Source organism: Sphaeramia orbicularis, chromosome 11 (assembly GCF_902148855.1).
Source record: "Sphaeramia orbicularis chromosome 11, fSphaOr1.1, whole genome shotgun sequence".
Classification (NCBI taxonomy): Eukaryota; Metazoa; Chordata; class Actinopteri; order Kurtiformes; family Apogonidae; genus Sphaeramia; species Sphaeramia orbicularis.
The window spans coordinates 50,556,289-50,573,058 of record NC_043967.1 but is presented as its reverse complement, the minus strand read 5'-3'; the positions used below and the strand labels follow the sequence as shown (position 1 = coordinate 50,573,058).

The window sequence follows — 16,770 nt, the reverse complement described above, 5'->3', positions numbered from 1 at the left end:
TTGTGATTGATGTACGCTTTATTTGTTTCCACTGCTAAACGTGTCAGTTCAGATGTGTTTACTTGGTTTATTGCTCCACAAAGCAGAATGACAAGCGCATATTGTGTAATTATACTTTGTGTTTGACAAATTCATGTTTGTTAATTCATGCATGTGTGAAAAAGTACAAAAAAAAAATCACTCAAGTACTCAGTTTAATAGGAGGACATAGATTACAGCTGTACGCTTTCGGGGAACAATTAGGCATTTACAGTTATTGCGAGAAATAGTAAGTCAGCATTTCCAACCGCAGTGCATAAATTACAAAGACTTTCCCGCGTTACAGCAAACTGTCAGCGGCGCAGATCTTTTTACTTAGAGCAGGGCTGTCAAACTCATTTCAGTTCAGGGGCCACATTCAGCTAAACTTGATCTGAAGCGGGCTGAACCAGTAAAATAATAACATAATAATAAATAAATAATCTCAACTCCAAACTTTTCTTTTGTTTTAGAGCAAAAAAAGTGAATTTACATGATGAAAAGGTTTACATCTACAAACTATCCTTTCAAAACATGTGAATAACATGAACAAACTGAAAAAATAAGTGTAATTTTAACAATATTCTGCCTCAGTTTATTATTTACACATGTGCATTAGAACTTACAGATCACAGTGGATCTACAAACACACAAAACATTTAATAACAGACAGAATATTGTTAAAATTGTACTTCTCTTAAGAAATTTCAGGTTGTTCATATTTGTTCAGGTTATTCACATTTTTTTTTGTGAAATTCTACTTTGTTTTAGTGTAAATACATGAAAATATTTACATTTACAAAGAGAAAAATTTGAAGTTGTCATTATTTATATCAGGGCTGTCAAACTCATTTCAGTTCAGTTCCACATTCAGCTAAATTTGATCTGAAGCGGGCCGAACCAGCAAAATAATAACATAATAATTAATAAATAATGTCAACTCCAAACTTTTCTCTATGTTTTAGAGCAAAAAAAGTAAATTTACATTATGAAAATGTTTACATCTACAAACTATCCTTTCAAAACATGTGAATAATATGAACAATAAAATAAATAAAATATAAATAAGATATATAAATAAAAGTTCAAAATGTAATAAGAATGTCACGTCATCTTGTAATAAAGCCGCATTATGTAATAAACTGACGCATTTTGTAATAAACTGCCTCAATGCATTACGTAGTACATTTTTTTCGCATTATGTAGTAAGTTATTACAATTTGAGAAGTTTATTCCAAAATGCACTTGACACATTTTTATTTTCAGGAAAATGTAATGTGCTAAATTAATCTTTAAACTGTGTGGTTAAAGTTCTGATTACATTACCTGTAGCTCCTGTCACTAATTTCTTCTAAATTGCTCTGAAATTATATTCATTTGGATTGTTATTACATCATGAACCATGTTATTACATTTTTTAAAAATAAAATGTGTCAAGTGCATTTTGTAATAAATTTCTCAAATTGTAATAACTTACTACATAATGTGAAAAAAATTACTACATAATGTGTTGACGTAGTTTATTACAAAATGTGTCAGCTTATTAAATAATGCGGCTTTATTACAAGATGATGTGACATTCTTATTACATTTTCAACTTTTATTATATAATGGGAATTTATTATATAATGCGGCTCAACAGCCAGACTGGACCCTTTGGCAGGCTGGTTTTGGCCCCTGGGCCGTATGTTTGACACCTGTGGTATATAAAATAAAATTGTAATAAATTAAAACTATACTCAAATATTTGAAGGGTTTTCTCCCCTAAAAGTGCGGTAATCGAACACGGTTATCATGATAATTAGAATTTAAACGGTAATACTAACCGTCTTCTATTTTACCGTGGTTTATCATTATACCGGTAATCGTTACATCCCTATTTATATCTGAGTGTAATTTTTGAATTTCACAAGTTCATCCCAAGGGCCGGATTGGACCCTTTGGCGGACCAGATTTGGTCCCCGGGCCACATGTTTGACACCTGTGACTTAGAGAAATGCAGTTGATGGTGCATTCAGGTCAGGTGGAATTGCTGCTGTGTCTGTTTGTACCTTTGACAGATGTTTACGTGATGAACACCTTCTTGGGTTTCAGTGCTGGGAATGTCCGTCCATATATGTCGATCCACAGACGTCAGGCTTCCTCTGAGCGTGTCTGTTCACCCGTGGACACTTCCACACTCTGAGAATATTAATAGAATTTCAGCTCCAGATACTGATCTAATGCGCTGTGCCAGCAGTGTATCAAATTGACGATCAATAAGTTCAAGTTGCACATCACTCTGAGCCCTGCTACATCACAAGGAAGAGGAAATAAGATCCAAAAGTACTTACCGATGCTTTCAAATCCACAATTTATCATCGGAAAACTCCCCATATGGAGCCTGCAGGATGTTTATCCGTTCAGTGTTAGGAGTGTTTTCCTCATCTGATGATCTGGACCAGGGGTGTCAAACTCATGGTAGTTCAGGGGTCGTATTCAGCCTAATATGATCGAAAGTGGGCTGGACCGGTCAAATAATATAAATAATAATAGGATAATAATTTATGACTAATGTCCACTCCAAAATTTTCCCTACACTGTAAAAAAAAAATCTGTAATTTAACAGAATTTTCACTGTTTATTTTACAGATTTTTCCTGTATTTTTAAGATACAGGAAAATATCAATGAAATGACAAAAATAGACTGTGATTTTACACGTCAAATGTAAAATAACATGAAAAAACTGTAACTGTGAATAAGCAAAAAATTTCAATTTTTTAAAAGATTTTTTTTTTCTGTTTTCACAGATACAGTTAAAATTCATTTGCAAATGTATCATAATTTCATAAATATTTCTTTTCTATTTATGAGATTAAACTTAATTTAAAGTTTAATACTGTAAAAAAAAAAAAAAATAAAATAAAAAAACAAGATAAAATACTGAAAATTAACCGTAAAAGAAGTATTTGTTCTGTAAGTTCAACCAGACTTGTTTGTCAATTGACAAATATCTTGTGTAATTACAGGAGGTTTCACAACAAAAAGGTGGAATAAATGTATTTTTAAGCACTGATAAACTGTCCAAATACAGTTTTTATCAGTGGATTTTACAACTTAGTCTCATTGAAAATTATTTCTATATATATTTATAGGTAATTTGATTGTTTTAATACATGTAAATATTCTTTATTAAACATTAAAAAGTAAAAAAAAATAGGCAAAATCTCATGTAAAGTTAGGGCAAAAAACTGTGTTTTAATTATGGAAAACTACCGTATTTTTATGAGATGGTTATTTTCCGTTATTTAACAGTATTTTTTCAGCATCCCTGCTGCCGGAATAATACCGTTTTTTTATTTATTTATTTATTTATTTATTTATTTATTTATTTATTTATTTATTTATTTATTTATTTTACAGTGTATGTTTCTGAGTGAACAAAGTAAGATTCTGTAATGAAAATGTTTACATCTACAACTGTACTTGAACATAACATGAACAAATATAAACACGCTGAAAATTCTTAAGAAAAATAAGTGCAATTTTTACAATATTGCACCATAGTTTATCATTCATACATGTGCATTACAACTTACAGATCACAATGGATCTACAAATACACAAAACATTTAATAACAGGCAGAATATTATTAAAACTCCACATACTTCTATTAAGACATTTAAGGTTGTTCATGTTTGTTGAGGTTATTTACTTTTTTTGTAAAAGGCTAGTCTGTAAATGTGAACATTTTTGTCTAATTTAACAGTTTGTTTGTTTTTTTACAGTAAAACAAAGATAAAAAATTTACAGTTTTCATTATTTGTAGGTTATTATGGTAGTATTTTACTGGTGTGACCCACTTTAGATTGAATTGGCCTAAAATCCTTTTAACATCCTTGATTGTTAATATCTTCAGTGTAATTTTTGCATTTCACAAATTCATCCCAGGGGCCAGATTGGACCCTTCGTCGGGCCGGTTTTGTCCCCCGGGCCGCATGTTTGACACCTGTGATCTGGACTTTACATAAAAACAGATGCTGGGTTTTTGTCACGTGCAGCTCCTTTAATTGATGAACACAGCCGACAAAAGCCACAGTCGTTATTGTCTCGTTCAGGGATGTTTCGCTGCTTTTATCCCCTTGAATTTCATTTTTCACTTTCTCGGTTGAAGCGAGAGGAAAAAGCCAGGTCTGAATATTCAGCGTCCTCGTCCCTCAGTAATGCAACACGGCGCTCTAATGAAATGTACCCCTAAAAAATATCAACCGCATGGGTAATTTAATTTTCAGTACTGACAAATCACCTCATATGAATAATACAAAGCAATAGCGTTTCTGTTCTGGATTAATTTCAGTTACTTTTATCTGTCTTTTCTGTAATAGAACTACGTTTTTCATCATCAACAACATAATGTTCCGTGCAAATTGGCTCATGGCTTCAAGTAAGAAAAATATAAAAAGAAAACCAATTTCTTTGGAAATGTATAGTATTTACCGTAAATAAACTGAGGGGGGGTTTACAGACTATTATATCATTTTAACCTTTTCTTTGTTTTGTTAACCCTTTATTGGGCAAGTGACTATTTTTGGTCATTTCTGAATACATTACAAGACAGTGACATCAACAGTTACAGCGAGTCAACAATCTCAGGTCCAATGTGGTCTACAGGGTCTGTAAGGTCCAATGGGGTCTACAGGGTCTGTAAGGTCCAATGGGGTCTACAGGGTCTGTAAGGTCCAATGTGGTCTACAGGGTCTGTAAGGTCCAATGTTGTGTCCAGGGTCTGTAAGGTCCAATGTGGTCTACAGGGTCTGTAAGGTCCAATGTGGTCTACAGGGTCTGTAAGGTCCAATGTGGTCTACAGGGTCTGTAAGGTCCAATGTTGTGTCCAGGGTCTGTAAGGTCCAATGTGGTCTACAGGGTCTGTAAGGTCCAATGTGGTCTACAGGGTCTGTAAGGTCCAATGTGGTCTTCAGGGTCTGTCAGGTTCAATGTGGTGTCCAGGGTCTGTAAGGTCCAATGTGGTCTTCAGGGTCTGTAAGGTCCAATGTGGTCTACAGGGTCTGTAAGGTCCAATGTGGTCTTCAGGGTCTGTCAGGTTCAATGTGGTGTCCAGGGTCTGTAAGGTCCAATGTGGTCTACAGGGTCTGTAAGGTCCAATGTGGTCTTCAGGGTCTGTAAGGTCCAATGTGGTCTCCAGGGTCTATAAGGTCCAATGTGGTCTCCAGGGTCTATAAGGTCCACCTCTGCATGACCAGTGAGTGGACCTGCTTTGTTCAGTAATGGTACAAATGTAAGGAATGATGTTCTTAGGGGTCATGTGGATGTGGACAGGGGTCTGGATCAGAGCTGATGTTGGACTAATGTTCTAAAGTACATGTTCCTTTCACCTTATATGTGATGGTTGAAAAAAACTTGACCTCCGCATCACTAGTTTATAGATTAGAAGTGACCCAGAATAGTTGTGATTACATTTTGGTAAAAGTAGGTCAAAGTTCAATTTTTTTTTTTTTTTTTTTAATGAATTTTTTAATTCAATTCAACTTTATTTTCTAGAGCACATGTCACGCACAAGGCAGATTCAGTGTGCTTCACAACAGGTATAGAACATAAAAATGTAAAAAAAAAAAACAAAAAAACAAAAAAACAACAACCAAAAAACAGGGCTTTACAGAATTAGTTGGATATGAAAACAAACAACAGTCAAATAAATAGTAGAAGAAGGGAATGGATTAATGTCCTGAAAAACTCTAAAAAAACCCCAGTGGGACAAAGAGAAACCTCTGGGAGAACCACAGTGAAGGACAGATCCACTCCCATGGACAGACAGGCTGTAGATGCACCAGGACTGATGGACGTCCATTTGTAGTTCACAGTTGTAAATTTTTTTTTTTTCCTCTCATTTACTTATAACTATACTTCAAATGTCTATAAAAACATACATTTTGTTTAAATTTACAAACCTGCCACATGTATAAAAGCACACACATAAACATGATGAGATCAGCTGGATCGATGCTAAAATAAGCTACAATACGTGGAGGGGTGGAGCTTGTTGTGCCTGTACTTGTTACTTGTATTTTTTAATTTTTTTTTTTTTTTTTGCTACTCATGCATAAGGAACCAAATATGGTAACTTCATTGACCTCGATTTTCTACATAACATTAAAAAAATTGGAAAAAATTCACAAAAATAATAAAGTTTTGTTCCATAAAGGTTTCAATTTTGGGTTAAAGTACTCAGTAAAAGTCAAATTTATATCAACAGTTTTTTTTTGTTTTGTTTTTTTTTTTTTGCTACTTATGAGTAAGGAACCAAATATGGTAACTTCATTGACCTCGATTTTCTACATAACATTAAAAAAATTTGGAAAAAATTCACAAAAATAATAAAGTTTTCTTCCACCAAGCTTTAAATTTTGAGTGAAATTATTCAGTAAAAGTCAAATTTATATCAACATTTATTTATTTATTTTTTTTTTTGCTACTTGTGAGTAAGGAACCAAATATGGTAACTTCACTGACCTCGATTTTCTACATAACATCAAAAAATTTGGAAAAAAATTCACAAAAATAATAAAGTTTTCTTCCACCAAGGTTTAAATTTTGAGTGCAAGTTTTCAGTAAAAGTCAAATTTATATCAACAGTTTTTTTTTTTGTTTTTGTTTTGCTACTTATGAGTAAGGAACCAAATATGGTAACTTCACTGACCTCGATTTTCTACATAACATTAAAAAAATTGGAAAAAATTCACAAAAATAATAAAGTTTTGTTCCATAAAGGTTTCAATTTTGGGTTAAAGTACTCAGTAAAAGTCAAATTTATATCAACAGTTTTTTTTTTGTTTGTTTGTTTTTTTGCTACTTATGAGTAAGGAACCAAATATGGTAACTTCATTGACCTCGATTTTTCTACATAACATTAAAAAATTGTGAAAAAATTCACAAAAATAATAAAGTTTTGTTCCATAAAGGTTTCAATTTTGGGTGAAAGTACTCAGTAAAAGTCAAATTTATATCAACAGTTTTTTGTTTTTGTTTTTGTTTTTTTTTTGCTACTTGTGAGTAAGGAGCCAAATATGGTAACTTCACTGACCTCGATTTTCTACATAACATCAAAAAATTTGGAAAAAAAATCACAAAAATAATAAAGTTTTCTTCCACCAAGGTTTAAATTTTGAGTGCAAGTTTTCAGTAAAAGTCAAATTTATATCAACAGTTTTTTTTTTTTGTTTTTTTTTGCTACTTATGAGTAAGGAACCAAATATGGTAACTTCACTGACCTTGATTTTTCTACATAACATTAAAAAATTGTGAAAAAATTCACAAAAATAATAAAGTTTTGTTCCATAAAGGTTTCAATTTTGGGTTAAAGTACTCAGTAAAAGTCAAATTTATATCAACAGTTTTTTGTTTGTTTGTTGTTGTTTTTTTGCTACTTATGAGTAAGGAACCAAATATGGTAACTTCATTGACCTCGATTTTCTACATAACATTAAAAAAATTGGAAAAAATTCACAAAAATAATAAAGTTTTGTTCCATAAAGGTTTCAATTTTGGGTTAAAGTACTCAGTAAAAGTCAAATTTATATCAACAGTTTTTTTTTTGTTTTGTTTTGTTTTTTGCTACTTATGAGTAAGGAACCAAATATGGTAACTTCATTGACCTCGATTTTTCTACATAACATTAAAAAATTGTGAAAAAATTCACAAAAATAATAAAGTTTTGTTCCATAAAGGTTTAAATTTTGGGTGAAAGTACTCAGTAAAAGTCAAATTTATATCAACAGTTTTTTTTTTTTTGTTTTTGTTTTTTTTTTTGCTACTTGTGAGTAAGGAGCCAAATATGGTAACTTCACTGACCTCGATTTTCTACATAACATCAAAAAATTTGGAAAAAAAATCACAAAAATAATAAAGTGTTCTTCCACCAAGGTTTAAATTTTGAGTGCAAGTTTTCAGTAAAAGTCAAATTTATATCAACAGTTTTTTTTTTTTGTTTTTTTTTTGCTACTTATGAGTAAGGAACCAAATATGGTAACTTCACTGACCTTGATTTTTCTACATAACATTAAAAAATTGTGAAAAAATTCACAAAAATAATAAAGTTTTGTTCCATAAAGGTTTCAATTTTGGGTTAAAGTACTCAGTAAAAGTCAAATTTATATCAACAGTTTTTTGTTTGTTTGTTGTTGTTTTTTTGCTACTTATGAGTAAGGAACCAAATATGGTAACTTCATTGACCTCGATTTTCTACATAACATTAAAAAAATTGTGAAAAAAATTCACAAAAATAATAAAGTTTTCTTCCACCAAGGTTTAAATTTTGGGTGAAAGTATTCAGTAAAAGTCAAATTTATATCAACAGTTTTTTGTTTTTTTTTTGTTTTGTTTTTGCTACTTGTGAGTAAGGAACCAAATATGGTAACTTCATTGACCTCGATTTTCTACATAACATCAAAAAATTTGGAAAAAAATTCACAAAAATAATAAAGTTTTCTTCCACCAAGGTTTAAATTTTGAGTGCAAGTATTCAGTAAAAGTCAAATTTATATCAACAGTTTTTTGTTTTTGTTTTTTTTGCTACTTATGAGTAAGGAACCAAATATGGTAACTTCACTGACCTTGATTTTTCTACATAACATTAAAAAATTGTGAAAAAATTCACAAAAATAATAAAGTTTTGTTCCATAAAGGTTTCAATTTTGGGTGAAAGTATTCAGTAAAAGTCAAATTTATATCAACAGTTTTTTGTTTGTTTGTTGGTTTTTTTTTTGCTTCTTATGAGTAAGGAACCAAATATGGTAACTTCATTGACCTCGATTTTCTACATAACATTAAAAAATTGTGAAAAAATTCACAAAAATAATAAAGTTTTCTTCCACCAAGGTTTAAATTTTGGGTGAAAGTATTCAGTAAAAGTCAAATTTATATCAACAGTTTTTTTTTTTTTGTTTTTGTTTTTTTGCTACTTATGAGTAAGGAACCAAATATGGTAACTTCACTGACCTTGATTTTTCTACATAACATTAAAAATTTTTGGAAAAAATGCACAAAAATAATAGTTTTGTTCCATAAAGGTTTACATTTTGGGTGAAAGTATTCAGTAAGAGTCAAATTTATATCAACTGTTTGTTTTTTGTTTTTTTTTTGCTACTTATGAGTAAGGAACCAAATATGGTAACTTCATTGACCTTGATTTTCTACATAACATTAAAAAAATTTGAAAAAAATCGCAAAAATAATAAAGTTTTGTTCCACCAAGGTTTAAATTTTGGGTGAAAGTATTCAGTAAAAGTCAAATTTATACCAACAGCAGCTGTTATATTAGAGTGGGTGAGCGTCTTTGTGAAGCCAATTGTGCTGAAATATAGTTTTGTTTGACCTTGTCAGCCAAACAGAATCAGTTCTTGGGGCAGATGAGGCCCAGGGGCTGTTCCAGGCTCAGGTTGGTGCAGAATGTGTTTTCCAACCCAAATCTAGAGCAGAATCCAACACATCACAGGCTCTGATCAAAGGTGGGGTGCTTTTCTTCGACTCAAACGCAAAGCCAAACTGTGTGAGTAACATGGAGAGGAGCTTAAAGGGTGCGAGGCGCATTACATCAGATAACGCCGAGGGAACTCTGGGGAAGCTCTGCCTGCAGCTGTTTTTGTATTGATGTAACGCACTGCAAAACTTCAGCCGTTTTCAACCTGGGGAGCAGCTGTTTGTTCCAAAACAGTGTCATTTTGGGGGGAAAAGTATAGTTTTTGTAGCGAAATTTACAACAAAGATTTTTGATTTTGGTCGACTTTTTTTTTTTTTTTTATAATTATCTTTTTATTGAACATTATAAAATACATTCCACATACAGCTGGTACAAAATGGCTGAGTTTTTGTTTGTTTTTGGGTTTTTTTTCTTTCTTTTTCCACTCTCCTCCAAATGTAATATCTTTAAATTATAATTATTTAATCTATTTTTTATGGAGCTGCAAAAATGTCCGCTCAGCTGGACACCATACATTTAATTTTTGAAGCAAAGAAAAATGTATTTAAATAAATAATAGGATAATAACTTATGAATAATGTTGACTCCAAAGTTTTCTCTATGTTTTTGAGTGAAAGTGTTTACATCTACAGCTGTACTTGAACATAACATGAACAAATATAAACACCCGGAATATTCTTAAGAAAAATAAGTGCACTTTTTACAATATTGCACCATAGTTTATTATTTATACATGTGCATTACAACTTACAGATCACAGTGGATCTACAAATACACAAAACATTTAATAACAGCCAGAATATTATTAAAACTCCACATACTTCTGTTAAGACATTTAAGGTTGTTCATGTTTACCTCCGCCAAGGAGGTTATGTTTTTGCCAGGGTTTGTTTGTTTGTTTGTCTGTTTGTTTGTTTGTCTGTCCGTTAGTGTGCAACATAACTCAAAAAGTTATGGACAGATTTGGATGAAATTTTCAGGGTTTGTTGGAAATGGGATAAGGAAGAAATGATTAAATTTTGGTGGTGATCGGGGGTGGGGGGGCCCGGGGGGGGCCCATTTCCAACAAACCCTGAAAATTTCATCAAAATCTGTCCATAACTTTTTGAGTTATGTTGCACACTAACGGACAGACAAACAGACAAACAGACAGACAGACAAACAAACAAACCCTGGCAAAAACATAACCTCCTTGGCATGGGGGGGGCCCACAGGGGGGGCCACTGATCAGCCTTGGCGGAGGTCTGCGCTCTCCAAGTGCTTCTAGTTCAGGTTATTTACTTTTTTGTAAAAGGCTCGTCTGTAAATGTAAACATTTTTGTATATTTTAACTGTTTAGTTGGGTTTTTTTTTTACAGTAAAACAAAGAGAAAAATTTGCAGTTTTCATTATTTATAGGTTATTATGGTAATATTTTGCTGGTCTGATCCACTTCAGATTGGATTGACCTAAAATCATTTTAACATCCTTGATTGTTGATATATTCAGTGTAATTTTTGCATTTCATAAATTCATCCCATGGGCCAGACTGGACCCTTCATTGGGCCGCTTTTGGCCCCGGTTTTGGCATGTTTGACACCTGTGTGCTAAAGTGTAGAGACTCCAATTATACAGCAGTTAAAATGTGCTTAGAGGTCTTATTTCTGTCTTTGTGCATAAGAAATCAATCTAAGTGAATCCCCAAAGGAACTGTGTGTTGGTAAATGCAAGTTTTGCAAATGTACACATCACTAAAAACAGCATATACCATAGAAATACAGTCAAAACTTTTCATTTTCTTATGAAACATCATAACGTTAGTCCACATCTGGTTTGAATTTTTATCCCCCATGTTCTGTTTTTAGGACCAGTTTCATAGAAGCACCCATTTGATAACATAGAAAGACATAAAAATGAAGCAACATGTATAAAGATTAACATCAGCTGGGACTGTCATGTGTCAAGTGTGTGAAAAATGCTGTATATCAGCTAAAATTTGCTTAGTGGTCTTATTTATGTCTTTGGGGATTCACTTATATTGATTTCTTATGCACAAAGGAACTGTGTGTTGGTAAATGCAAGTTCTGCAAATGTACAGGATTTCAGTTCTGTTACAACATGTTGATGCTCATATGAACTATGTTTTCAGCTCAAAAATGTCCAATTTCATCACAATTAATGCTATACTTTCATGTCACAAATGGCCAAGTTATATTTGAACTGAATTTACCTGAAAAACAAATATTCTATTCTTTGAGATTCCCCAGTTTTTCTTACAAGATTCTATCCTACATATCACATGTTTTATGTTATGTTTATGTTTATGCATTTGGCAGACGCTTTTTTCCAAAGTGACTTACAGGGGAAAACCAATCAAATCACTCAATCAGTCAAATTTTATTTATATAGCACCAGATCACAACAAAAAAGTTATCTCATGACACTTTATATATAGAGTTGGTCAAAACCAGACTCTTTTATTTTTACAGGTTCAGTCTGGAGTATGGTGCTGATCCATCCTGCTTATGTTACACCAATACATACATGAAGAATGCCACACGTCACTTTTTAAATCAACAGTTTTCTAATAATGAGCATTTTTATAAAGAAATAACAATTCTATATTGTTATTTCCTCTTTAGTCTGATGATAAACTATACAATAAATAATTCTGATCGTAGTTTTTGCACAGGGATCATTAGTGTAAACGGTGACATGGCTGCAGAGCATCAGTATGATGGGATCCACAACAACCATGTCACATCCGTCCACTGACACATTTAGTGTTTTTGTGTCAGCTGTTATTGTTTTAGATCCACAATACTAACATTTATGAATAAGAGGAGAATTAGCAATAGTAAGTCTATAAGTTTATTCCTAATAAAGTACTGGTACTGACCAGAGCATCATGGGTAATGTCACGTCCGTCCACCAGCAAAAGTTTTCACATACACGTGCTATTTTAATCCAATATTTCTGAAAATATAGCTTCCACTGTCAAATAATATCAGTAGTCTGTGCACAAATGGATTAGCATTATTTCAACACAGTTCTATGCATTTATGACAACTTTTTTTTTTTTTTTTTTTACAGAAACGGCCACTCGTTTGACCCCCTAAGTAAATTTTTGCCGACAGAATAAACATACAAAAACACCTGGAATCACAAATAATAAAAAAAACTGAGATAAACAGAGGAGATGAAATAATACAAAGCCAAACTTATGAACTAACTTGAACCCTAATGTATCCAGAGCAGCCGTTTGTGTTGCAGTATGAGCATAATAAAATGTAAATATGAAATGGAAATGCAGGGGTGGGTAAGTTTTTTTCCTTCAGAGGGATTGAGATGTAAAGGCGGGATCAGCTCTTTCAAGAATTAAGTTGTAAAAATGGTTCGTGTTAAACTACAAAGACTCCATGTTAGTCGTATTCCGGCGGCTTTACGGCTTTGATCTAACAAAGAGAGGGATGTAACTCAAATCGCCCAACTTTCCTGCTTCCTTATCAGTCACAGCACAACACGCCTGGGCTCTAACCCTCATCTAGACGTGAATCAGACTGGATCCGTTCAGATGTGGACGGGCTGCGGTCACAGTCACAGTCACTGCAGGTGATGTCGGAGATGCTAAACAGCTGATGCAAAACAGGCCACAACTTCTACAGCAGGTTGGAAGAAGTCAGTAATTTCATGGCTAAAGTGTAGAGAAACGGCAGCACGGAGGGAGAGAAGAATAAACAAACCTGTCTCCCTGCCGACGGGTTACCATGGCAACTAATAAAATGGATCCATGAAAGCTTTATGGGAACACCTTTGACCAATAAAGGTGGTTGATTGAAGACTCGTAAACATTTACATGCGTGTCGGCTCTGGATACGACGCCCTGACCTTCCATGTAATGTGCAGTCACATGACACCAGCGTGAGTGGGTGTAGATCAGGGGTGTCAGTGTGGTTTAGTTCAGGGGTCACATGTCTAGTGGGCCCGACCTATAAAATAATAATAGTGAAAAAAGTAAAATTATATAATGAAAATGTTTACATCTACAAAGGTTCCTTAAAGAAGGGATATTTTGCTTTTTACCTCCGCGTGCGTGCGTGTTTGTTTGTTAGCAACATAACTCAAAAACTTATGGATGGATTTTCAGGAAATTTTCAGGAAATGTTGATACTGGCACAAGGAAGAAATTATTAAATTTTGGTGGTGATTGGGGGGGTGGGGGGGGGTGGCAGATCTGTCTTGGCAGAGGTCTGCACTCTCTGAGGGCTTTTCTTGTTTAAAATGGGATTATTCATGTTCAAACATTTCCCTGTGGTCTACATAAACTGTAACTGCTCTGCTTGGGTCTGAATTCTTCATTAATTCAACTCCACAGGTCCATCTTCAACAATATTTCTTTGTAATGACACCAGAAAGGTGGTTTTGAGCGCTGGCCCTTTAAATGCACATGAGCCACTTCATGCCCCGCCCCCTCCAGGTTGTTGGCTGTGCTGCTCTGTCAGAATCAGACTCAGAATCAGAATTGCCTTTATTGTCATTTGACAGTACAAAGTACATCAAACGAAATTGAGTTCGATGATTAGGGACATCGGGCCACTGCTCCTAACTGGTGCGCCACCACAGAACCCTTTTCTTCAAAATTGCAGTGAAGAACAAGATAATGCAAAGCACAAATATAAGACATCAGTTTTCACACAGTACACGTGGACACATGCTGGAATTTTTTTTTGTGGATTTGAAAGGAATTTGGGGGACAGGGTAAAAGGTAAAAGGTAGACAGCAGACGTGATTTGGGGTTTGGGGCAAGGAAATGCATGCATGTGCTGTGTAACTGTGGAATGTGGAACTGAGGAATTCTGTCCTGTTCAACCAACAACTGAACATTTTAGGTAATCAGCTCGAAGTTTGGACATATTTTGAGTTTTTACTACAACCGCTGCTGCTGATAAATAATTATGTCGTACTCGGAGAAATGTTCGTCGGAAGTCTTGACCTTATATGTGCACACTAAAGCAAATAGATAATTTGGGTTTTTTGTTCTTTATAGGTTATTATGATAGTATTTTACTTTATAGTGAAATCCAGTGTTAAATCTACATGTTACTCCATAAATACATTTACAGTTTAGTGCAGTGGTTCTTAACCTTATTGGAGGTACTGAACCCCACCAGTTTCATATGTGCATTCACCGAACCCTTCTTTAAAATATGATTTTTTTCAAATTCAAGACACAGGTATATGTTTTACTGGTGCACAAAATGAACCGTGCTTTAACATCACTGTGTTCAAAGAACAAAACCAATACAGTGCACGAACCCACAACAAATTCCATACCTTTTCACAAAGACATGACCTTTTTTAATACAACCACACTGAAATGGTTTTAATTTTTAACCTTATGTATTCCATGTATTTGTATTTATCATTTTTAACATTTTAACACACACCCATCACCTAATTTCCATCAGGCTACAATAATAATGAATATTTACTGCAAATCAGTGTGACTGACGGCTTTAGCGTAATACGATTTCTCCATTCGCGACGGTGCGTCGGTCATCACATGATTGTAACTGAGCAGTGCGGTGACCGAAAAATCTAAACAAACGCTACACATGGCTGCCTCCGTGGTTAACAGGAAGTAGCAAAAGTCATAACAACGATGTGGAAAATACTCAAATAATTCATTGTCAGACGAGTGGAAGAGATTCTAAACACTTCTGGATGTGTTGTAGTGCTATAAGCAACAACAATACACCGCGTATGTTGGATGTCAATCAGAGAAAGAGTCTCCGAAGCCGTTTGTTTACATACACGGACCTAGCCCGACACACACACCCGACTAATGAGTCGAGTGTGTGTCTTGACCTCCGTCGAACCCCTGAGACTGACTCACCGAACCCCTAGGGTTCGATTGAACCCAGGTTAAGAACCACTGGTTTAGTGTATTTTTTACAGTATTGTTCTGGTATCCACAGCTGCCAGTTTTTTGTCCGTAAAAACAACAGGATTGTTTTTTTTTTTTTTACAGTGTAGTATTTTACTGGTCAGACCCACTTGAGACTGAATGTGTCTGTATGTGGAACCAGAATTAAAATGATTTTAACATCCTTGATTGTTAATGTGCGTAGCCAGTGGTGTCGGACTTTGCGTTGTGTTTTTTAAGGATGAGACCCACATGTACGACTTTGGAGGCAGTCTCCATTTGTTGTGTCTTTCGTTCCTGACAAAAGTGGCATAAAACACAAAAACCCCCTGTCAGCAACCCCCGTTAAACATGCCCCTCTCCCATAGAGATCCGGAGCAAAAGGGCTAATACATTAAATTATTAAAACAAAATCCAACATACCTGACAAAAGTGGCATAAAACACAAAAACCCCCAGTCAGCGACCCCCGTTAAACATGCCCCTGCACAAACCAAATCATACAGAAATGTGTTTCAGTACATTATAAGCACACCTCCTACAGCCAGTTCATTTAAAACTTAAATTAGCAGAGGCTAAAACAAAAATTTTCTCAGACTGCATGGCTACTTTCCTCTCCCATTGAGATCCAGAACAAAAGGGAAGAAGTAAAGGCATGAAAACTCTGGTTATAGCGGGCAATGTTAAACTGTAAATTACTCGTTTGGGAAAAGACATAAGAATTAACCCTTTCATGCATAGTGGTCACAACATCGGACAGCTGTTCAGAGGTGTTCTCTTGTATATTCATGGATTTTGTTATTTTAGTTCCATTTCAGCCAACACAGTGGACACTTATGCATCATCCCATACATTGCAATTCATTCGCCATTATTGTAACTTTGCTGTTCTAGATAAACCTGATCTGCAGTAACATATTTGAGTGTAAAAAAACCCCTGCTAATTGTTATTAGATTGTAATTAACAGGTTTTTTGTTGTTGTTGCTTTTTTAAATGAAAAAGTTGTTGTTTTTTTTTGCATATTATCTCCTTGAAGTGAGTAATAACTAGTGTTAGAGTGTGTTGAAATGTGAGAAAACATCAGATTTGCAGCATTAAATATGTTTTATTTCATAGTTTTCACACAGTATATCAGTAAATATGTTTTTTTTTGTTTCTAAAATTAAACACATGGTGTCCAGGTGAGTGGACACCATTTTTTGTTTTGTTTTGTTTTGAAAACATGCCCTAAGAGGAATTAAAATCACTTGGGGAAAAAAATCTTGATTAAGGTTCTCATAATTCATGCATGAAAGGGTTAAAAGTTCTACATAGTGACTCAGAGGCCCATAATGTCAAGTATTAACCAAAAGAAATGAAAATAAAATGAACAGA

The 16,770-nt window shown here is 34.0% G+C and overlaps 1 protein-coding gene across 1 annotated transcript in view; it reads left to right on the top strand.

Moving 5' to 3' along the window:
• Positions 1 to 16,770, top strand: part of pvrl2l (PVR cell adhesion molecule related 2 like) — a 715,997-nt gene that overhangs the window by 224,110 nt on the left and 475,117 nt on the right. The gene's annotated exons all lie outside the window — the stretch shown is intronic.